The sequence below is a fragment of the Eubalaena glacialis genome, chromosome 1 (assembly GCF_028564815.1).
Source record: "Eubalaena glacialis isolate mEubGla1 chromosome 1, mEubGla1.1.hap2.+ XY, whole genome shotgun sequence".
Lineage (NCBI taxonomy): Eukaryota > Metazoa > Chordata > Mammalia > Artiodactyla > Balaenidae > Eubalaena > Eubalaena glacialis.
The window spans coordinates 93922756-93943815 of record NC_083716.1 but is presented as its reverse complement, the minus strand read 5'-3'; the positions used below and the strand labels follow the sequence as shown (position 1 = coordinate 93943815).

The following is a 21060-nucleotide window of genomic DNA, read 5'->3' as shown; positions in this document are numbered from 1 at the left end:
CCGCCGGGCCCTGAAGCCTCCGGGGCCGCGTCCCTGTGAGCGTCGAGCGGGATCTGCGGCGGGGCGCCAAGCGCCGACGGGCCTGGAGCGTCCCGCCCGCCCTGGGCTGCGAGGTGGCCCACCACTCCGCCACCCCCGGGTCCCCGAGGCCTCCTGTCGCCTGCCTGGGCGGGCGGCAGGGCCCTGCGGGAGAGGGCTGTCCGCCGGCATGGCGGTAAGGCGCAGGCGCCAGCGAAGCTGGGCCTCAAGAGGTACCGCGCGGGCCCCTCCTGCGTCTACGGCCATACCACCCTGAACGCGCCCGATCTCGTCTGATCTCGGAAGCTAAGCAGGGTCGGGCCTGGTTAGTACTTGGATGGGAGACCGCCTGGGAATACCGGGTGCTGTAGGCTTTTTGCCTCCCGCTCCGCCTTCTCCTTTAGTCGCCCGCCGCCTCCGCCCCCGCCCCGGCCCCCGCCGGGCAGCGCTGCAGGCCCCACCTCCTCCGGCCCCTCCCACCACAGCGCGCCAGAGGGGGCGCTCCGCGCCGACCTGGCCGGCCAGGCGGCCAGAAGGCGGCCCTGGAAGGCAGCCGCCACCCCAGCCGCTCCCGTGGTGGCTGGCCCGGACCCAGACTCCGCCGCAGGCCGGGGTGCCGTCCGTGCGGCCCACGAAGCCCTCGACCTGCACTTGGCCGCCCCCACCGGAGCCCAGCCGCGCCGCAGCCCCCTGTCTGCCCGTGTGTCTCTCCACAGCTCCCTCCGGAAAAAGCCCACCCTTTGCCACTTCGCCACGGCCGAGAGTGGGAGCGGGGTCGTGGGCTGGGACCGGTTCGCTGGGCTGGCTAGACACCAGGCGCCGGGAACTTTGCTCGGCAGTTGGCGTGGGGGCAAGGGTGGCGTTGCTGTGTCTAAGGGGCCGTGCCGGCTCAATGGTGGCTCCCAGTGGCTTCGGGCCAACTGCCGTTGGGCAGGCGGGCCGGCCAGGCCGTGGCTGGGCTGCGCCTAGCACTGTGTGGATTGACAGGGTGGGGAATGCACAAGGGACCGAGGGCCACAGGCCCTTAAGTCTCCGGGGCCAAGTCCTGTGAGGGTTGAGCGGCTCTGGGGCGGAGGGCCAAGCGCCTACAGGCCTGGAGGGTCCCGCCTGACCTGAGCTGCGAAGTCGCCCACAACTCCGCCACCCCCGGGCCCTCGAGGCCTCCTGTCGCTTGCCTGGGCGGACGGCAGGGCCGCGCCGGAGAGGGTTGGCTGCCGGGCTGGCGGTAAGTCGCCAGCACCAGCGAAGCTAAGCCTCAAGAGGCACACCGTGGCCCCCGCTGCATTCTACGGCCACACCTCCCTGAACGCACCACACCTCGTCTGATCTCGGAAGCTAATCAGGGTCTGGCCTGTTTCGTACCTGGATGGGAGACCACATGGGAATACCGAGTGCTGTAGGCTTTTTTGCCTCCCGCTCCGCCTTGACATTTAGTGGCCCGCGGCCGAGGCCGCCTCCGCCCCGCTGAGCACCGATGCAGGCCTCACCTCCTCACGTCCCTCCCAACACAGCGCGCCGGAGGGATCGCTCCCCGCCGAGCTGGCTGGACATGCGGCCAGAATGCGGCCCTGGAAGGCAGCCGCCACCCCAGCCGCTCCCGTGGTGGCTGGCCCGGACCCAGACTCCGCCGCAGGCCGGGGTACCGTCCGTGCGGCCCACGAAGCCCTCGACCTGCACTTGGCCGTCCCCACCGGAGCCCAGCCGCGCCGCAGCCCCCTGTCTGCCCGTGTGTCTCTCCACAGCTCCCTCCGGAAAAAGCCCCCCCTCCGCCGTTTCGCCACGGCCGGGGGCGGGAGCGGGGGCGGGGGCCGGGGCCGCTTCCCGGGCCTGCCGTCCACCAGGGCTGGGGTCCTGTGCTCGGCGGGCGGCGTGGGGGCAAGGGGGGGCCTTGCTGGGGCTAAGGGGCCGTGCCCACTCCATGGTGGCTCCCAGTGGCTTCGGGCCAGCTGCTGCCCGGCCGGAGGGCCGGCCCGGCCGTGGCCGGGCTGCGCCTAACTCCGCGTGGGCGGGCAGGGGGGGATGCCCAAGGGACCGCGGCCGCCGGGCCCTGAAGCCTCCGGGGCCGCGTCCCTGTGAGCGTCGAGCGGGATCTGCGGCGGGGCGCCAAGCGCCGACGGGCCTGGAACGTCCCGCCCGCCCTGGGCTGCGAGGTGGCCCACCACTCCGCCACCCCCGGGTCCCCGAGGCCTCCTGTCGCCTGCCTGGGCGGGCGGCAGGGCCCTGCCGGAGAGGGCTGGCCGCCGGCATGGCGGTAAGGCGCAGGCGCCAGCGAAGCTGGGCCTCAAGAGGCACCGCGCGGGCCCCTCCTGCGTCTACGGCCATACCACCCTGAACGCGCCCGATCTCGTCTGATCTCGGAAGCTAAGCAGGGTCGGGCCTGGTTAGTACTTGGATGGGAGACCGCCTGGGAATACCGGGTGCTGTAGGCTTTTTGCCTCCCGCTCCGCCTTCTCCTTTAGTCGCCCGCCGCCTCCGCCCCCGCCCCCGCCCCCGCCCCCGCCGGGCACCGCTGCAGGCCCCACCTCCTCCGGCCCCTCCCACCACAGCGCGCCAGAGGGGGCGCTCTCCGCCTGCCTGGCCGGCCAGGCGGCCAGAAGGCGGCCCTGGAAGGCAGCCGCATCCCAGCCGCTCCCGGGGTGGCTGGCCTGAACCCAGACTCCGCCTCAGGCCCGGGTGCCGGCCGTGCGGCCCGCGAGCCCCTTGACCTGCACCTGGCCGCCCCCACCAGCGCCCAGCCCCGGCGCAGCCACCTATCTGCCGGTGTGTCTCTCCACAGCTCCCTCCGGAAAAAGCCCCCCCTCCGCCGTTTCGCCACGGCCGGGGGCGGGAGCGGGGGCGGGGGCCGGGGCCGGTGCTCCGGGCCGGCCGGCCACAAGGCGCCGGGTCCTGTGCTCGGCGGGTGGCGTGGGGGCAAGGGTGGCCTTGCTGGGGCTAAGGGGCCGTGCCGACTCAATGGTGGCTCCCAGTGGGTTAAGGGCCGACTGCCGTCGGGCAGGAGGGCCGGCCCGGGCTGCGGCTGGGCTGCGCCTAGCGCCGCGTGGGCGGGCAGAGGGGAGGCCCAAGGGACCGCGGGCCCCGGGCCCTGAAGCCTCCGGGGCCACGTCCCTGTGAGCGACGTGCGGGATCTGGGGCGGGGCGCCAAGCGCCGAACGGTTTGGTGGGTCCCGCCCGCCCTGGGCTGGGAGGTCGCCGAACCCTCCGCCACCCCCCTGGTACCCGAGGCCGCCGTTGCCCTGCCTGGGCGGGCGGCGGGGCCCTGCCGGGGCGGGCTGGCCGCCGGGCTGGCGGGGAGGCGCAAGCGCCAGCGAAGCTGGGCCTCAAGAGGCACTCCGCGGGCCCCTCTTAACGTCTACGGCCACACCTCCCTGAACGCACCACACCTCGTCTGATCTCGGAAGCTAATCAGGGTCTGGCCTGTTTCGTACCTGGATGGGAGACCACATGGGAATACCGAGTGCTGTAGGCTTTTTTGCCTCCCGCTCCGCCTTGACATTTAGTGGCCCGCGGCCGAGGCCGCCTCCGCCCCCGCTGAGCACCGCTGCAGGCCTCACCTCCTCACGTCCCTCCCAACACAGCGCGCCGGAGGGATCGCTCCCCGCCGAGCTGGCTGGACATGCGGCCAGAATGCGGCCCTGGAAGGCAGCCGCCACCCCAGCCGCTCCCGTGGTGGCTGGCCCGGACCCAGACTCCGCCGCAGGCCGGGGTGCCGTCCGTGCGGCCCGCGAGGCCCTCGACCTGCACTTGGCCGCCCCCACCGGAGCCCAGCCGCGCCGCAGCCCCCTGTCTGCCCGTGTGTCTCTCCACAGCTCCCTCCGGAAAAAGCCCCCCCCTCCGCCGTTTCGCCACGGCCGGGGGCGGGAGCGGGGGCGGGGGCCGGGGCCGCTTCTCCGGGCCTGCCGGCCACCAGGGCCGGGGTCCTGTGCTCGGCGGGCGGCGTGGGGGCAAGGGGGGGCCTTGCTGGGGCTAAGGGGCCGTGCCCACTCCATGGTGGCTCCCAGTGGCTTCGGGCCAGCTGCTGCCCGGCCGGAGGGCCGGCCCGGCCGTGGCCGGGCTGCGCCTAACTCCGCGTGGGCGGGCAGGGGGGGATGCCCAAGGGACCGCGGCCGCCGGGCCCTGAAGCCTCCGGGGCCGCGTCCCTGTGAGCGTCGAGCGGGATCTGCGGCGGGGCGCCAAGCGCCGACGGGCCTGGAGCGTCCCGCCCGCCCTGGGCTGCGAGGTGGCCCACCACTCCGCCACCCCCGGGTCCCCGAGGCCTCCTGTCGCCTGCCTGGGCGGGCGGCAGGGCCCTGCGGGAGAGGGCTGTCCGCCGGCATGGCGGTAAGGCGCAGGCGCCAGCGAAGCTGGGCCTCAAGAGGTACCGCGCGGGCCCCTCCTGCGTCTACGGCCATACCACCCTGAACGCGCCCGATCTCGTCTGATCTCGGAAGCTAAGCAGGGTCGGGCCTGGTTAGTACTTGGATGGGAGACCGCCTGGGAATACCGGGTGCTGTAGGCTTTTTGCCTCCCGCTCCGCCTTCTCCTTTAGTCGCCCGCCGCCTCCGCCCCCGCCCCGGCCCCCGCCGGGCAGCGCTGCAGGCCCCACCTCCTCCGGCCCCTCCCACCACAGCGCGCCAGAGGGGGCGCTCCGCGCCGACCTGGCCGGCCAGGCGGCCAGAAGGCGGCCCTGGAAGGCAGCCGCCACCCCAGCCGCTCCCGTGGTGGCTGGCCCGGACCCAGACTCCGCCGCAGGCCGGGGTGCCGTCCGTGCGGCCCACGAAGCCCTCGACCTGCACTTGGCCGCCCCCACCGGAGCCCAGCCGCGCCGCAGCCCCCTGTCTGCCCGTGTGTCTCTCCACAGCTCCCTCCGGAAAAAGCCCACCCTTTGCCACTTCGCCACGGCCGAGAGTGGGAGCGGGGTCGTGGGCTGGGACCGGTTCGCTGGGCTGGCTAGACACCAGGCGCCGGGAACTTTGCTCGGCAGTTGGCGTGGGGGCAAGGGTGGCGTTGCTGTGTCTAAGGGGCCGTGCCGGCTCAATGGTGGCTCCCAGTGGCTTCGGGCCAACTGCCGTTGGGCAGGCGGGCCGGCCAGGCCGTGGCTGGGCTGCGCCTAGCACTGTGTGGATTGACAGGGTGGGGAATGCACAAGGGACCGAGGGCCACAGGCCCTTAAGTCTCCGGGGCCAAGTCCTGTGAGCGTTGAGCGGCTCTGGGGCGGAGGGCCAAGCGCCTACAGGCCTGGAGGGTCCCGCCTGACCTGAGCTGCGAAGTCGCCCACAACTCCACCACCCCCGGGCCCTCGAGGCCTCCTGTCGCTTGCCTGGGCGGACGGCAGGGCCGCGCCGGAGAGGGTTGGCTGCCGGGCTGGCGGTAAGTCGCCAGCACCAGCGAAGCTAAGCCTCAAGAGGCACACCGTGGCCCCCGCTGCATTCTACGGCCACACCTCCCTGAACGCACCACACCTCGTCTGATCTCGGAAGCTAATCAGGGTCTGGCCTGTTTCGTACCTGGATGGGAGACCACATGGGAATACCGAGTGCTGTAGGCTTTTTTGCCTCCCGCTCTGCCTTGACATTTAGTGGCCCGCGGCCGAGGCCGCCTCCGCCCCGCTGAGCACCGCTGCAGGCCTCACCTCCTCACGTCCCTCCCAACACAGCGCGCCGGAGGGATCGCTCCCCGCCGAGCTGGCTGGACATGCGGCCAGAATGCGGCCCTGGAAGGCAGCCGCCACCCCAGCCCCTCCCGTGGTGGCTGGCCCGGACCCAGACTCCGCCGCAGGCCGGGGTACCGTCCGTGCGGCCCACGAAGCCCTCGACCTGCACTTGGCCACCCCCACCGGAGCCCAGCCGCGCCGCAGCCCCCTGTCTGCCCGTGTGTCTCTCCACAGCTCCCTCCGGAAAAAGCCCCCCCTCCGCCGTTTCGCCACGGCCGGGGGCGGGAGCGGGGGCGGGGGCCGGGGCCGCTTCTCCGGGCCTGCCGTCCACCAGGGCCGGGGTCCTGTGCTCGGCGGGCGGCGTGGGGGCAAGGGGGGGCCTTGCTGGGGCTAAGGGGCCGTGCCCACTCCATGGTGGCTCCCAGTGGCTTCGGGCCAGCTGCTGCCCGGCCGGAGGGCCGGCCCGGCCGTGGCCGGGCTGCGCCTAACTCCGCGTGGGCGGGCAGGGGGGGATGCCCAAGGGACCGCGGCCGCCGGGCCCTGAAGCCTCCGGGGCCGCGTCCCTGTGAGCGTCGAGCGGGATCTGCGGCGGGGCGCCAAGCGCCGACGGGCCTGGAGCGTCCCGCCCGCCCTGGGCTGCGAGGTGGCCCACCACTCCGCCACCCCCGGGTCCCCGAGGCCTCCTGTCGCCTGCCTGGGCGGGCGGCAGGGCCCTGCCGGAGAGGGCTGGCCGCCGGCATGGCGGTAAGGCGCAGGCGCCAGCGAAGCTGGGCCTCAAGAGGCACCGCGCGGGCCCCGCCTGCGTCTACGGCCATACCACCCTGAACGCGCCCGATCTCGTCTGATCTCGGAAGCTAAGCAGGGTCGGGCCTGGTTAGTACTTGGATGGGAGACCGCCTGGGAATACCGGGTGCTGTAGGCTTTTTGCCTCCCGCTCCGCCTTCTCCTTTAGTCGCCCGCCGCCTCCGCCCCCGCCCCCGCCCCCGCCCCCGCCGGGCACCGCTGCAGCCCCACCTCCTCCGGCCCCTCCCACCACAGCGCGCCAGAGGGGGCGCTCTCCGCCTGCCTGGCCGGCCAGGCGGCCAGAAGGCGGCCCTGGAAGGCAGCCGCATCCCAGCCGCTCCCGGGGTGGCTGGCCTGAACCCAGACTCCGCCTCAGGCCCGGGTGCCGGCCGTGCGGCCCGCGAGCCCCTTGACCTGCACCTGGCCGCCCCCACCAGCGCCCAGCCCCGGCGCAGCCACCTATCTGCCGGTGTGTCTCTCCACAGCTCCCTCCGGAAAAAGCCCCCCCTCCGCCGTTTCGCCACGGCCGGGGGCGGGAGCGGGGGCGGGGGCCGGGGCCGGTGCTCCGGGCCGGCCGGCCACAAGGCGCCGGGTCCTGTGCTCGGCGGGTGGCGTGGGGGCAAGGGTGGCCTTGCTGGGGCTAAGGGGCCGTGCCGACTCAATGGTGGCTCCCAGTGGGTTAAGGGCCGACTGCCGTCGGGCAGGAGGGCCGGCCCGGGCTGCGGCTGGGCTGCGCCTAGCGCCGCGTGGGCGGGCAGAGGGGAGGCCCAAGGGACCGCGGGCCCCGGGCCCTGAAGCCTCCGGGGCCACGTCCCTGTGAGCGACGTGCGGGATCTGGGGCGGGGCGCCAAGCGCCGAACGGTTTGGTGGGTCCCGCCCGCCCTGGGCTGGGAGGTCGCCGAACCCTCCGCCACCCCCCTGGTACCCGAGGCCGCCGTTGCCCTGCCTGGGCGGGCGGCGGGGCCCTGCCGGGGCGGGCTGGCCGCCGGGCTGGCGGGGAGGCGCAAGCGCCAGCGAAGCTGGGCCTCAAGAGGCACTCCGCGGGCCCCTCTTAACGTCTACGGCCATACCACCCTGAACGCGCCCGATCTCGTCTGATCTCGGAAGCTAAGCAGGGTCGGGCCTGGTTAGTACTTGGATGGGAGACCGCCTGGGAATACCGGGTGCTGTAGGCTTTTTGCCTCCCGCTCCGCCTTCTCCTTTAGTCGCCCGCGGCCTAGGCCGAGGCCGAGGCCGAGGCCGAGGCCGCTGCCTCCGCCCCCGCCCCCGCCCCCGCCGGGCACCGCTGCAGGCCCCACCTCCTCCGGCCCCTCCCACCACAGCGCGCCAGAGGGGGCGCTCTCCGCCTGCCTGGCCGGCCAGGCGGCCAGAAGGCGGCCCTGGAAGGCAGCCGCATCCCAGCCGCTCCCGGGGTGGCTGGCCTGAACCCAGACTCCGCCGCAGGCCGGGGTGCCGTCCGTGCGGCCCGCGAGCCCCTTGACCTGCACCTGGCCGCCCCCACCAGCGCCCAGCCCCGGCGCAGCCACCTATCTGCCGGTGTGTCTCTCCACAGCTCCCTCCGGAAAAAGCCCCCCCTCCGCCGTTTCGCCACGGCCGGGGGCGGGAGCGGGGGCGGGGGCCGGGGCCGGTGCTCCGGGCCGGCCGGCCACAAGGCGCCGGGTCCTGTGCTCGGCGGGTGGCGTGGGGGCAAGGGTGGCCTTGCTGGGGCTAAGGGGCCGTGCCGACTCAATGGTGGCTCCCAGTGGGTTAAGGGCCGACTGCCGTCGGGCAGGAGGGCCGGCCCGGGCTGCGGCTGGGCTGCGCCTAGCGCCGCGTGGGCGGGCAGAGGGGAGGCCCAAGGGACCGCGGGCCCCGGGCCCTGAAGCCTCCGGGGCCACGTCCCTGTGAGCGACGTGCGGGATCTGGGGCGGGGCGCCAAGCGCCGAACGGTTTGGTGGGTCCCGCCCGCCCTGGGCTGGGAGGTCGCCGAACCCTCCGCCACCCCCCTGGTACCCGAGGCCGCCGTTGCCCTGCCTGGGCGGGCGGCGGGGCCCTGCCGGGGCGGGCTGGCCGCCGGGCTGGCGGGGAGGCGCAAGCGCCAGCGAAGCTGGGCCTCAAGAGGCACTCCGCGGGCCCCTTTTAACGTCTACGGCCATACCACCCTGAACGCGCCCGATCTCGTCTGATCTCGGAAGCTAAGCAGGGTCGGGCCTGGTTAGTACTTGGATGGGAGACCGCCTGGGAATACCGGGTGCTGTAGGCTTTTTGCCTCCCGCTCCGCCTTCTCCTTTAGTCGCCCGCGGCCTAGGCCGAGGCCGAGGCCGAGGCCGAGGCCGCTGCCTCCGCCCCCGCCCCCGCCCCCGCCGGGCAGCGCTGCAGGCCCCACCTCCTCCGGCCCCTCCCACCACAGCGCGCCAGAGGGGGCGCTCCGCGCCGGCCTGGCCGGCCAGGCGGCCAGAAGGCGGCCCTGGAAGGCAGCCGCCACCCCAGCCGCTCCCGTGGTGGCTGGCCCGGACCCAGACTCCGCCGCAGGCCGGGGTGCCGTCCGTGCGGCCCACGAAGCCCTCGACCTGCACTTGGCCGCCCCCACCGGAGCCCAGCCGCGCCGCAGCCCCCTGTCTGCCCGTGTGTCTCTCCACAGCTCCCTCCGGAAAAAGCCCACCCTTTGCCACTTCGCCACGGCCGAGAGTGGGAGCGGGGTCGTGGGCTGGGACCGGTTCGCTGGGCTGGCTAGACACCAGGCGCCGGGAACTTTGCTCGGCAGTTGGCGTGGGGGCAAGGGTGGCGTTGCTGTGTCTAAGGGGCCGTGCCGGCTCAATGGTGGCTCCCAGTGGCTTCGGGCCAACTGCCGTTGGGCAGGCGGGCCGGCCAGGCCGTGGCTGGGCTGCGCCTAGCACTGTGTGGATTGACAGGGTGGGGAATGCACAAGGGACCGAGGGCCACAGGCCCTTAAGCCTCCGGGGCCAAGTCCTGTGAGCGTTGAGCGGCTCTGGGGCGGAGGGCCAAGCGCCTACAGGCCTGGAGGGTCCCGCCTGACCTGAGCTGCGAAGTCGCCCACAACTCCACCACCCCCGGGCCCTCGAGGCCTCCTGTCGCTTGCCTGGGCGGACGGCAGGGCCGCGCCGGAGAGGGTTGGCTGCCGGGCTGGCGGTAAGTCGCCAGCACCAGCGAAGCTAAGCCTCAAGAGGCACACCGTGGCCCCCGCTGCATTCTACGGCCACACCTCCCTGAACGCACCACACCTCGTCTGATCTCGGAAGCTAATCAGGGTCTGGCCTGTTTCCTACCTGGATGGGAGACCACATGGGAATACCGAGTGCTGTAGGCTTTTTTGCCTCCCGCTCCGCCTTGACATTTAGTGGCCCGCGGCCGAGGCCGCCTCCGCCCCCGCTGAGCACCGCTGCAGGCCTCACCTCCTCACGTCCCTCCCAACACAGCGCGCCGGAGGGATCGCTCCCCGCCGAGCTGGCTGGACATGCGGCCAGAATGCGGCCCTGGAAGGCAGCCGCCACCCCAGCCGCTCCCGTGGTGGCTGGCCCGGACCCAGACTCCGCCGCAGGCCGGGGTGCCGTCCGTGCGGCCCGCGAGGCCCTCGACCTGCACTTGGCCGCCCCCACCGGAGCCCAGCCGCGCCGCAGCCCCCTGTCTGCCCGTGTGTCTCTCCACAGCTCCCTCCGGAAAAAGCCCCCCCTCCGCCGTTTCGCCACGGCCGGGGGCGGGAGCGGGGGCGGGGGCCGGGGCCGCTTCTCCGGGCCTGCCGGCCACCAGGGCCGGGGTCCTGTGCTCGGCGGGCGGCGTGGGGGTAAGGGGGGGCCTTGCTGGGGCTAAGGGGCCGTGCCCACTCCATGGTGGCTCCCAGTGGCTTCGGGCCAGCTGCTGCCCGGCCGGAGGGCCGGCCCGGCCGTGGCCGGGCTGCGCCTAACTCCGCGTGGGCGGGCAGGGGGGGATGCCCAAGGGACCGCGGCCGCCGGGCCCTGAAGCCTCCGGGGCCGCGTCCCTGTGAGCGTCGAGCGGGATCTGCGGCGGGGCGCCAAGTGCCGACGGGCCTGGAGCGTCCCGCCCGCCCTGGGCTGCGAGGTGGCCCACCACTCCGCCACCCCCGGGTCCCCGAGGCCTCCTGTCGCCTGCCTGGGCGGGCGGCAGGGCCCTGCCGGAGAGGGCTGGCCGCCGGCATGGCGGTAAGGCGCAGGCGCCAGCGAAGCTGGGCCTCAAGAGGTACCGCGCGGGCCCCTCCTGCGTCTACGGCCATACCACCCTGAACGCGCCCGATCTCGTCTGATCTCGGAAGCTAAGCAGGGTCGGGCCTGGTTAGTACTTGGATGGGAGACCGCCTGGGAATACCGGGTGCTGTAGGCTTTTTGCCTCCCGCTCCGCCTTCTCCTTTAGTCGCCCGCCGCCTCCGCCCCCGCCCCCGCCCCCGCCGGGCAGCGCTGCAGGCCCCACCTCCTCCGGCCCCTCCCACCACAGCGCGCCAGAGGGGGCGCTTCGCGCCGGCCTGGCCGGCCAGGCGGCCAGAAGGCGGCCCTGGAAGGCAGCCGCCACCCCAGCCGCTCCCGTGGTGGCTGGCCCGGACCCAGACTCCGCCGCAGGCCGGGGTGCCGTCCGTGCGGCCCACGAAGCCCTCGACCTGCACTTGGCCGCCCCCACCGGAGCCCAGCCGCGCCGCAGCCCCCTGTCTGCCCGTGTGTCTCTCCACAGCTCCCTCCGGAAAAAGCCCACCCTTTGCCACTTCGCCACGGCCGAGAGTGGGAGCGGGGTCGTGGGCTGGGACCGGTTCGCTGGGCTGGCTAGACACCAGGCGCCGGGAACTTTGCTCGGCAGTTGGCGTGGGGGCAAGGGTGGCGTTGCTGTGTCTAAGGGGCCGTGCCGGCTCAATGGTGGCTCCCAGTGGCTTCGGGCCAACTGCCGTTGGGCAGGCGGGCCGGCCAGGCCGTGGCTGGGCTGCGCCTAGCACTGTGTGGATTGACAGGGTGGGGAATGCACAAGGGACCGAGGGCCACAGGCCCTTAAGCCTCCGGGGCCAAGTCCTGTGAGCGTTGAGCGGCTCTGGGGCGGAGGGCCAAGCGCCTACAGGCCTGGAGGGTCCCGCCTGACCTGAGCTGCGAAGTCGCCCACAACTCCACCACCCCCGGGCCCTCGAGGCCTCCTGTCGCTTGCCTGGGCGGACGGCAGGGCCGCGCCGGAGAGGGTTGGCTGCCGGGCTGGCGGTAAGTCGCCAGCACCAGCGAAGCTAAGCCTCAAGAGGCACACCGTGGCCCCCGCTGCATTCTACGGCCACACCTCCCTGAACGCACCACACCTCGTCTGATCTCGGAAGCTAATCAGGGTCTGGCCTGTTTCGTACCTGGATGGGAGACCACATGGGAATACCGAGTGCTGTAGGCTTTTTTGCCTCCCGCTCCGCCTTGACATTTAGTGGCCCGCGGCCGAGGCCGCCTCCGCCCCCGCTGAGCACCGCTGCAGGCCTCACCTCCTCACGTCCCTCCCAACACAGCGCGCCGGAGGGATCGCTCCCCGCCGAGCTGGCTGGACATGCGGCCAGAATGCGGCCCTGGAAGGCAGCCGCCACCCCAGCCGCTCCCGTGGTGGCTGGCCCGGACCCAGACTCCGCCGCAGGCCGGGGTGCCGTCCGTGCGGCCCGCGAGGCCCTCGACCTGCACTTGGCCGCCCCCACCGGAGCCCAGCCGCGCCGCAGCCCCCTGTCTGCCCGTGTGTCTCTCCACAGCTCCCTCCGGAAAAAGCCCCCCCTCCGCCGTTTCGCCACGGCCGGGGGCGGGAGCGGGGGCGGGGGCCGGGGCCGCTTCTCCGGGCCTGCCGGCCACCAGGGCCGGGGTCCTGTGCTCGGCGGGCGGCGTGGGGGCAAGGGGGGGCCTTGCTGGGGCTAAGGGGCCGTGCCCACTCCATGGTGGCTCCCAGTGGCTTCGGGCCAGCTGCTGCCCGGCCGGAGGGCCGGCCCGGCCGTGGCCGGGCTGCGCCTAACTCCGCGTGGGCGGGCAGGGGGGGATGCCCAAGGGACCGCGGCCGCCGGGCCCTGAAGCCTCCGGGGCCGCGTCCCTGTGAGCGTCGAGCGGGATCTGCGGCGGGGCGCCAAGCGCCGACGGGCCTGGAGCGTCCCGCCCGCCCTGGGCTGCGAGGTGGCCCACCACTCCGCCACCCCCGGGTCCCCGAGGCCTCCTGTCGCCTGCCTGGGCGGGCGGCAGGGCCCTGCCGGAGAGGGCTGGCCGCCGGCATGGCGGTAAGGCGCAGGCGCCAGCGAAGCTGGGCCTCAAGAGGCACCGCGCGGGCCCCTCCTGCGTCTACGGCCATACCACCCTGAACGCGCCCGATCTCGTCTGATCTCGGAAGCTAAGCAGGGTCGGGCCTGGTTAGTACTTGGATGGGAGACCGCCTGGGAATACCGGGTGCTGTAGGCTTTTTGCCTCCCGCTCCGCCTTCTCCTTTAGTCGCCCGCCGCCTCCGCCCCCGCCCCCGCCCCCGCCCCCGCCGGGCACCGCTGCAGGCCCCACCTCCTCCGGCCCCTCCCACCACAGCGCGCCAGAGGGGGCGCTCTCCGCCTGCCTGGCCGGCCAGGCGGCCAGAAGGCGGCCCTGGAAGGCAGCCGCATCCCAGCCGCTCCCGGGGTGGCTGGCCTGAACCCAGACTCCGCCTCAGGCCCGGGTGCCGGCCGTGCGGCCCGCGAGCCCCTTGACCTGCACCTGGCCGCCCCCACCAGCGCCCAGCCCCGGCGCAGCCACCTATCTGCCGGTGTGTCTCTCCACAGCTCCCTCCGGAAAAAGCCCCCCCTCCGCCGTTTCGCCACGGCCGGGGGCGGGAGCGGGGGCGGGGGCCGGGGCCGGTGCTCCGGGCCGGCCGGCCACAAGGCGCCGGGTCCTGTGCTCGGCGGGTGGCGTGGGGGCAAGGGTGGCCTTGCTGGGGCTAAGGGGCCGTGCCGACTCAATGGTGGCTCCCAGTGGGTTAAGGGCCGACTGCCGTCGGGCAGGAGGGCCGGCCCGGGCTGCGGCTGGGCTGCGCCTAGCGCCGCGTGGGCGGGCAGAGGGGAGGCCCAAGGGACCGCGGGCCCCGGGCCCTGAAGCCTCCGGGGCCACGTCCCTGTGAGCGACGTGCGGGATCTGGGGCGGGGCGCCAAGCGCCGAACGGTTTGGTGGGTCCCGCCCGCCCTGGGCTGGGAGGTCGCCGAACCCTCCGCCACCCCCCTGGTACCCGAGGCCGCCGTTGCCCTGCCTGGGCGGGCGGCGGGGCCCTGCCGGGGCGGGCTGGCCGCCGGGCTGGCGGGGAGGCGCAAGCGCCAGCGAAGCTGGGCCTCAAGAGGCACTCCGCGGGCCCCTTTTAACGTCTACGGCCATACCACCCTGAACGCGCCCGATCTCGTCTGATCTCGGAAGCTAAGCAGGGTCGGGCCTGGTTAGTACTTGGATGGGAGACCGCCTGGGAATACCGGGTGCTGTAGGCTTTTTGCCTCCCGCTCCGCCTTCTCCTTTAGTCGCCCGCGGCCTAGGCCGAGGCCGAGGCCAAGGCCGAGGCCGCTGCCTCCGCCCCCGCCCCCGCCCCCGCCGGGCAGCGCTGCAGGCCCCACCTCCTCCGGCCCCTCCCACCACAGCGCGCCAGAGGGGGCGCTCCGCGCCGGCCTGGCCGGCCAGGCGGCCAGAAGGCGGCCCTGGAAGGCAGCCGCCACCCCAGCCGCTCCCGTGGTGGCTGGCCCGGACCCAGACTCCGCCGCAGGCCGGGGTGCCGTCCGTGCGGCCCACGAAGCCCTCGACCTGCACTTGGCCGCCCCCACCGGAGCCCAGCCGCGCCGCAGCCCCCTGTCTGCCCGTGTGTCTCTCCACAGCTCCCTCCGGAAAAAGCCCACCCTTTGCCACTTCGCCACGGCCGAGAGTGGGAGCGGGGTCGTGGGCTGGGACCGGTTCGCTGGGCTGGCTAGACACCAGGCGCCGGGAACTTTGCTCGGCAGTTGGCGTGGGGGCAAGGGTGGCGTTGCTGTGTCTAAGGGGCCGTGCCGGCTCAATGGTGGCTCCCAGTGGCTTCGGGCCAACTGCCGTTGGGCAGGCGGGCCGGCCAGGCCGTGGCTGGGCTGCGCCTAGCACTGTGTGGATTGACAGGGTGGGGAATGCACAAGGGACCGAGGGCCACAGGCCCTTAAGCCTCCGGGGCCAAGTCCTGTGAGCGTTGAGCGGCTCTGGGGCGGAGGGCCAAGCGCCTACAGGCCTGGAGGGTCCCGCCTGACCTGAGCTGCGAAGTCGCCCACAACTCCACCACCCCCGGGCCCTCGAGGCCTCCTGTCGCTTGCCTGGGCGGACGGCAGGGCCGCGCCGGAGAGGGTTGGCTGCCGGGCTGGCGGTAAGTCGCCAGCACCAGCGAAGCTAAGCCTCAAGAGGCACACCGTGGCCCCCGCTGCATTCTACGGCCACACCTCCCTGAACGCACCACACCTCGTCTGATCTCGGAAGCTAATCAGGGTCTGGCCTGTTTCGTACCTGGATGGGAGACCACATGGGAATACCGAGTGCTGTAGGCTTTTTTGCCTCCCGCTCCGCCTTGACATTTAGTGGCCCGCGGCCGAGGCCGCCTCCGCCCCCGCTGAGCACCGCTGCAGGCCTCACCTCCTCACGTCCCTCCCAACACAGCGCGCCGGAGGGATCGCTCCCCGCCGAGCTGGCTGGACATGCGGCCAGAATGCGGCCCGGGAAGGCAGCCGCCACCCCAGCCGCTCCCGTGGTGGCTGGCCCGGACCCAGACTCCGCCGCAGGCCGGGGTGCCGTCTGTGCGGCCCGCGAGGCCCTCGACCTGCACTTGGCCGCCCCCACCGGAGCCCAGCCGCGCCGCAGCCCCCTGTCTGCCCGTGTGTCTCTCCACAGCTCCCTCCGGAAAAAGCCCCCCCTCCGCCGTTTCGCCACGGCCGGGGGCGGGAGCGGGGGCGGGGGCCGGGGCCGCTTCTCCGGGCCTGCCGGCCACCAGGGCCGGGGTCCTGTGCTCGGCGGGCGGCGTGGGGGCAAGGGGGGGCCTTGCTGGGGCTAAGGGGCCGTGCCCACTCCATGGTGGCTCCCAGTGGCTTCGGGCCAGCTGCTGCCCGGCCGGAGGGCCGGCCCGGCCGTGGCCGGGCTGCGCCTAACTCCGCGTGGGCGGGCAGGGGGGGATGCCCAAGGGACCGCGGCCACCGGGCCCTGAAGCCTCCGGGGCCGCGTCCCTGTGAGCGTCGAGCGGGATCTGCGGCGGGGCGCCAAGCGCCGACGGGCCTGGAGCGTCCCGCCCGCCCTGGGCTGCGAGGTGGCCCACCACTCCGCCACCCCCGGGTCCCCGAGGCCTCCTGTCGCCTGCCTGGGCGGGCGGCAGGGCCCTGCGGGAGAGGGCTGGCCGCCGGCATGGCGGTAAGGCGCAGGCGCCAGCGAAGCTGGGCCTCAAGAGGCACCGCGCGGGCCCCTCCTGCGTCTACGGCCATACCACCCTGAACGCGCCCGATCTCGTCTGATCTCGGAAGCTAAGCAGGGTCGGGCCTGGTTAGTACTTGGATGGGAGACCGCCTGGGAATACCGGGTGCTGTAGGCTTTTTGCCTCCCGCTCCGCCTTCTCCTTTAGTCGCCCGCCGCCTCCGCCCCCGCCCCCGCCCCCGCCCCCGCCGGGCACCGCTGCAGGCCCCACCTCCTCCGGCCCCTCCCACCACAGCGCGCCAGAGGGGGCGCTCTCCGCCTGCCTGGCCGGCCAGGCGGCCAGAAGGCGGCCCTGGAAGGCAGCCGCATCCCAGCCGCTCCCGGGGTGGCTGGCCTGAACCCAGACTCCGCCTCAGGCCCGGGTGCCGGCCGTGCGGCCCGCGAGCCCCTTGACCTGCACCTGGCCGCCCCCACCAGCGCCCAGCCCCGGCGCAGCCACCTATCTGCCGGTGTGTCTCTCCACAGCTCCCTCCGGAAAAAGCCCCCCCTCCGCCGTTTCGCCACGGCCGGGGGCGGGAGCGGGGGCGGGGGCCGGGGCCGGTGCTCCGGGCCGGCCGGCCACAAGGCGCCGGGTCCTGTGCTCGGCGGGTGGCGTGGGGGCAAGGGTGGCCTTGCTGGGGCTAAGGGGCCGTGCCGACTCAATGGTGGCTCCCAGTGGGTTAAGGGCCGACTGCCGTCGGGCAGGAGGGCCGGCCCGGGCTGCGGCTGGGCTGCGCCTAGCGCCGCGTGGGCGGGCAGAGGGGAGGCCCAAGGGACCGCGGGCCCCGGGCCCTGAAGCCTCCGGGGCCACGTCCCTGTGAGCGACGTGCGGGATCTGGGGCGGGGCGCCAAGCGCCGAACGGTTTGGTGGGTCCCGCCCGCCCTGGGCTGGGAGGTCGCCGAACCCTCCGCCACCCCCCTGGTACCCGAGGCCGCCGTTGCCCTGCCTGGGCGGGCGGCGGGGCCCTGCCGGGGCGGGCTGGCCGCCGGGCTGGCGGGGAGGCGCAAGCGCCAGCGAAGCTGGGCCTCAAGAGGCACTCCGCGGGCCCCTTTTAACGTCTACGGCCATACCACCCTGAACGCGCCCGATCTCGTCTGATCTCGGAAGCTAAGCAGGGTCGGGCCTGGTTAGTACTTGGATGGGAGACCGCCTGGGAATACCGGGTGCTGTAGGCTTTTTGCCTCCCGCTCCGCCTTCTCCTTTAGTCGCCCGCGGCCTAGGCCGAGGCCGAGGCCGAGGCCGAGGCCGCTGCCTCCGCCCCCGCCCCCGCCCCCGCCGGGCAGCGCTGCAGGCCCCACCTCCTCCGGCCCCTCCCACCACAGCGCGCCAGAGGGGGCGCTCCGCGCCGGCCTGGCCGGCCAGGCGGCCAGAAGGCGGCCCTGGAAGGCAGCCGCCACCCCAGCCGCTCCCGTGGTGGCTGGCCCGGACCCAGACTCCGCCGCAGGCCGGGGTGCCGTCCGTGCGGCCCACGAAGCCCTCGACCTGCACTTGGCCGCCCCCACCGGAGCCCAGCCGCGCCGCAGCCCCCTGTCTGCCCGTGTGTCTCTCCACAGCTCCCTCCGGAAAAAGCCCACCCTTTGCCACTTCGCCACGGCCGAGAGTGGGAGCGGGGTCGTGGGCTGGGACCGGTTCGCTGGGCTGGCTAGACACCAGGCGCCGGGAACTTTGCTCGGCAGTTGGCGTGGGGGCAAGGGTGGCGTTGCTGTGTCTAAGGGGCCGTGCCGGCTCAATGGTGGCTCCCAGTGGCTTCGGGCCAACTGCCGTTGGGCAGGCGGGCCGGCCAGGCCGTGGCTGGGCTGCGCCTAGCACTGTGTGGATTGACAGGGTGGGGAATGCACAAGGGACCGAGGGCCACAGGCCCTTAAGCCTCCGGGGCCAAGTCCTGTGAGCGTTGAGCGGCTCTGGGGCGGAGGGCCAAGCGCCTACAGGCCTGGAGGGTCCCGCCTGACCTGAGCTGCGAAGTCGCCCACAACTCCACCACCCCCGGGCCCTCGAGGCCTCCTGTCGCTTGCCTGGGCGGACGGCAGGGCCGCGCCGGAGAGGGTTGGCTGCCGGGCTGGCGGTAAGTCGCCAGCACCAGCGAAGCTAAGCCTCAAGAGGCACACCGTGGCCCCCGCTGCATTCTACGGCCACACCTCCCTGAACGCACCACACCTCGTCTGATCTCGGAAGCTAATCAGGGTCTGGCCTGTTTCGTACCTGGATGGGAGACCACATGGGAATACCGAGTGCTGTAGGCTTTTTTGCCTCCCGCTCCGCCTTGACATTTAGTGGCCCGCGGCCGAGGCCGCCTCCGCCCCCGCTGAGCACCGCTGCAGGCCTCACCTCCTCACGTCCCTCCCAACACAGCGCGCCGGAGGGATCGCTCCCCGCCGAGCTGGCTGGACATGCGGCCAGAATGCGGCCCTGGAAGGCAGCCGCCACCCCAGCCGCTCCCGTGGTGGCTGGCCCGGACCCAGACTCCGCCGCAGGCCGGGGTGCCGTCCGTGCGGCCCGCGAGGCCCTCGACCTGCACTTGGCCGCCCCCACCGGAGCCCAGCCGCGCCGCAGCCCCCTGTCTGCCCGTGTGTCTCTCCACAGCTCCCTCCGGAAAAAGCCCCACCCTCCGCCGTTTCGCCACGGCCGGGGGCGGGAGCGGGGGCGGGGGCCGGGGCCGCTTCTCCGGGCCTGCCGGCCACCAGGGCCGGGGTCCTGTGCTCGGCGGGCGGCGTGGGGGCAAGGGGGGGCCTTGCTGGGGCTAAGGGGCCGTGCCCACTCCATGGTGGCTCCCAGTGGCTTCGGGCCAGCTGCTGCCCGGCCGGAGGGCCGGCCCGGCCGTGGCCGGGCTGCGCCTAACTCCGCGTGGGCGGGCAGGGGGGGATGCCCAAGGGACCGCGGCCGCCGGGCCCTGAAGCCTCCGGGGCCGCGTCCCTGTGAGCGTCGAGCGGGATCTGCGGCGGGGCGCCAAGCGCCGACGGGCCTGGAGCGTCCCGCCCGCCCTGGGCTGCGAGGTGGCCCACCACTCCGCCACCCCCGGGTCCCCGAGGCCTCCTGTCGCCTGCCTGGGCGGGCGGCAGGGCCCTGCCGGAGAGGGCTGGCCGCCGGCATGGCGGTAAGGCGCAGGCGCCAGCGAAGCTGGGCCTCAAGAGGCACCGCGCGGGCCCCTCCTGCGTCTACGGCCATACCACCCTGAACGCGCCCGATCTCGTCTGATCTCGGAAGCTAAGCAGGGTCGGGCCTGGTTAGTACTTGGATGGGAGACCGCCTGGGAATACCGGGTGCTGTAGGCTTTTTGCCTCCCGCTCCGCCTTCTCCTTTAGTCGCCCGCCGCCTCCGCCCCCGCCCCCGCCCCCGCCCCCGCCGGGCACCGCTGCAGGCCCCACCTCCTCCGGCCCCTCCCACCACAGCGCGCCAGAGGGGGCGCTCTCCGCCTGCCTGGCCGGCCAGGCGGCCAGAAGGCGGCCCTGGAAGGCAGCCGCATCCCAGCCGCTCCCGGGGTGGCTGGCCTGAACCCAGACTCCGCCTCAGGCCCGGGTGCCGGCCGTGCGGCCCGCGAGCCCCTTGACCTGCACCTGGCCGCCCCCACCAGCGCCCAGCCCCGGCGCAGCCACCTATCTGCCGGTGTGTCTCTCCACAGCTCCCTCCGGAAAAAGCCCCCCCTCCGCCGTTTCGCCACGGCCGGGGGCGGGAGCGGGGGCGGGGGCCGGGGCCGGTGCTCCGGGCCGGCCGGCCACAAGGCGCCGGGTCCTGTGCTCGGCGGGTGGCGTGGGGGCAAGGGTGGCCTTGCTGGGGCTAAGGGGCCGTGCCGACTCAATGGTGGCTCCCAGTGGGTTAAGGGCCGACTGCCGTCGGGCAGGAGGGCCGGCCCGGGCTGCGGCTGGGCTGCGCCTAGCGCCGCGTGGGCGGGCAGAGGGGAGGCCCAAGGGACCGCGGGCCCCGGGCCCTGAAGCCTCCGGGGCCACGTCCCTGTGAGCGACGTGCGGGATCTGGGGCGGGGCGCCAAGCGCCGAACGGTTTGGTGGGTCCCGCCCGCCCTGGGCTGGGAGGTCGCCGAACCCTCCGCCACCCCCCTGGTACCCGAGGCCGCCGTTGCCCTGCCTGGGCGGGCGGCGGGGCCCTGCCGGGGCGGGCTGGCCGCCGGGCTGGCGGGGAGGCGCAAGCGCCAGCGAAGCTGGGCCTCAAGAGGCACTCCGCGGGCCCCTTTTAACGTCTACGGCCATACCACCCTGAACGCGCCCGATCTCGTCTGATCTCGGAAGCTAAGCAGGGTCGGGCCTGGTTAGTACTTGGATGGGAGACCGCCTGGGAATACCGGGTGCTGTAGGCTTTTTGCCTCCCGCTCCGCCTTCTCCTTTAGTCGCCCGCGGCCTAGGCCGAGGCCGAGGCCGAGGCCGAGGCCGCTGCCTCCGCCCCCGCCCCCGCCCCCGCCGGGCAGCGCTGCAGGCCCCACCTCCTCCGGCCCCTCCCACCACAGCGCGCCAGAGGGGGCGCTCCGCGCCGGCCTGGCCGGCCAGGCGGCCAGAAGGCGGCCCTGGAAGGCAGCCGCCACCCCAGCCGCTCCCGTGGTGGCTGGCCCGGACCCAGACTCCGCCGCAGGCCGGGGTGCCGTCCGTGCGGCCCACGAAGCCCTCGACCTGCACTTGGCCGCCCCCACCGGAGCCCAGCCGCGCCGCAGCCCCCTGTCTGCCCGTGTGTCTCTCCACAGCTCCCTCCGGAAAAAGCCCACCCTTTGCCACTTCGCCACGGCCGAGAGTGGGAGCGGGGTCGTGGGCTGGGACCGGTTCGCTGGGCTGGCTAGACACCAGGCGCCGGGAACTTTGCTCGGCAGTTGGCGTGGGGGCAAGGGTGGCGTTGCTGTGTCTAAGGGGCCGTGCCGGCTCAATGGTGGCTCCCAGTGGCTTCGGGCCAACTGCCGTTGGGCAGGCGGGCCGGCCAGGCCGTGGCTGGGCTGCGCCTAGCACTGTGTGGATTGACAGGGTGGGGAATGCACAAGGGACCGAGGGCCACAGGCCCTTAAGCCTCCGGGGCCAAGTCCTGTGAGCGTTGAGCGGCTCTGGGGCGGAGGGCCAAGCGCCTACAGGCCTGGAGGGTCCCGCCTGACCTGAGCTGCGAAGTCGCCCACAACTCCACCACCCCCGGGCCCTCGAGGCCTCCTGTCGCTTGCCTGGGCGGACGGCAGGGCCGCGCCGGAGAGGGTTGGCTGCCGGGCTGGCGGTAAGTCGCCAGCACCAGCGAAGCTAAGCCTCAAGAGGCACACCGTGGCCCCC

The 21060-nt window shown here is 74.1% G+C and overlaps 13 non-coding genes and 6 pseudogenes across 13 annotated transcripts; all 19 read left to right on the top strand.

The window, feature by feature from the left end:
* Positions 1–273: 273 nt before the first annotated feature.
* LOC133103857 (5S ribosomal RNA) lies at positions 274–392 on the top strand. Its single transcript, XR_009703400.1, has one exon. It is a non-coding gene; the product is annotated as a 5S ribosomal RNA (ribosomal RNA).
* Positions 393–1302: 910 nt separating this feature from the next.
* Positions 1303–1421, top strand: LOC133078391 (5S ribosomal RNA; annotated as a pseudogene).
* A 907-nt stretch (positions 1422–2328) lies between these two features.
* On the top strand, positions 2329–2447 carry LOC133103850 (5S ribosomal RNA). Its single transcript, XR_009703398.1, has one exon. It is a non-coding gene; the product is annotated as a 5S ribosomal RNA (ribosomal RNA).
* A 918-nt stretch (positions 2448–3365) lies between these two features.
* LOC133074752 (5S ribosomal RNA) lies at positions 3366–3484 on the top strand (annotated as a pseudogene).
* Positions 3485–4394: 910 nt separating this feature from the next.
* LOC133103845 (5S ribosomal RNA) lies at positions 4395–4513 on the top strand. Its single transcript, XR_009703396.1, has one exon. It is a non-coding gene; the product is annotated as a 5S ribosomal RNA (ribosomal RNA).
* A 910-nt stretch (positions 4514–5423) lies between these two features.
* Positions 5424–5542, top strand: LOC133078384 (5S ribosomal RNA; annotated as a pseudogene).
* Positions 5543–6450: 908 nt separating this feature from the next.
* On the top strand, positions 6451–6569 carry LOC133103839 (5S ribosomal RNA). Its single transcript, XR_009703395.1, has one exon. It is a non-coding gene; the product is annotated as a 5S ribosomal RNA (ribosomal RNA).
* Positions 6570–7486: 917 nt separating this feature from the next.
* Positions 7487–7605, top strand: LOC133103838 (5S ribosomal RNA). Its single transcript, XR_009703394.1, has one exon. It is a non-coding gene; the product is annotated as a 5S ribosomal RNA (ribosomal RNA).
* Positions 7606–8553: 948 nt separating this feature from the next.
* LOC133103831 (5S ribosomal RNA) lies at positions 8554–8672 on the top strand. The gene has a single exon (XR_009703391.1). It is a non-coding gene; the product is annotated as a 5S ribosomal RNA (ribosomal RNA).
* Positions 8673–10646: 1974 nt separating this feature from the next.
* On the top strand, positions 10647–10765 carry LOC133103821 (5S ribosomal RNA). Its single transcript, XR_009703387.1, has one exon. It is a non-coding gene; the product is annotated as a 5S ribosomal RNA (ribosomal RNA).
* Positions 10766–11675: 910 nt separating this feature from the next.
* Positions 11676–11794, top strand: LOC133078377 (5S ribosomal RNA; annotated as a pseudogene).
* A 909-nt stretch (positions 11795–12703) lies between these two features.
* LOC133103818 (5S ribosomal RNA) lies at positions 12704–12822 on the top strand. Its single transcript, XR_009703386.1, has one exon. It is a non-coding gene; the product is annotated as a 5S ribosomal RNA (ribosomal RNA).
* A 918-nt stretch (positions 12823–13740) lies between these two features.
* LOC133103812 (5S ribosomal RNA) lies at positions 13741–13859 on the top strand. Its single transcript, XR_009703385.1, has one exon. It is a non-coding gene; the product is annotated as a 5S ribosomal RNA (ribosomal RNA).
* Positions 13860–14805: 946 nt separating this feature from the next.
* On the top strand, positions 14806–14924 carry LOC133078372 (5S ribosomal RNA; annotated as a pseudogene).
* Positions 14925–15833: 909 nt separating this feature from the next.
* On the top strand, positions 15834–15952 carry LOC133103808 (5S ribosomal RNA). Its single transcript, XR_009703383.1, has one exon. It is a non-coding gene; the product is annotated as a 5S ribosomal RNA (ribosomal RNA).
* A 918-nt stretch (positions 15953–16870) lies between these two features.
* LOC133103803 (5S ribosomal RNA) lies at positions 16871–16989 on the top strand. The gene has a single exon (XR_009703382.1). It is a non-coding gene; the product is annotated as a 5S ribosomal RNA (ribosomal RNA).
* A 946-nt stretch (positions 16990–17935) lies between these two features.
* On the top strand, positions 17936–18054 carry LOC133078360 (5S ribosomal RNA; annotated as a pseudogene).
* Positions 18055–18964: 910 nt separating this feature from the next.
* On the top strand, positions 18965–19083 carry LOC133103797 (5S ribosomal RNA). The gene has a single exon (XR_009703381.1). It is a non-coding gene; the product is annotated as a 5S ribosomal RNA (ribosomal RNA).
* Positions 19084–20001: 918 nt separating this feature from the next.
* On the top strand, positions 20002–20120 carry LOC133103792 (5S ribosomal RNA). The gene has a single exon (XR_009703379.1). It is a non-coding gene; the product is annotated as a 5S ribosomal RNA (ribosomal RNA).
* The last annotated feature ends 940 nt before the right edge of the window (positions 20121–21060 follow it).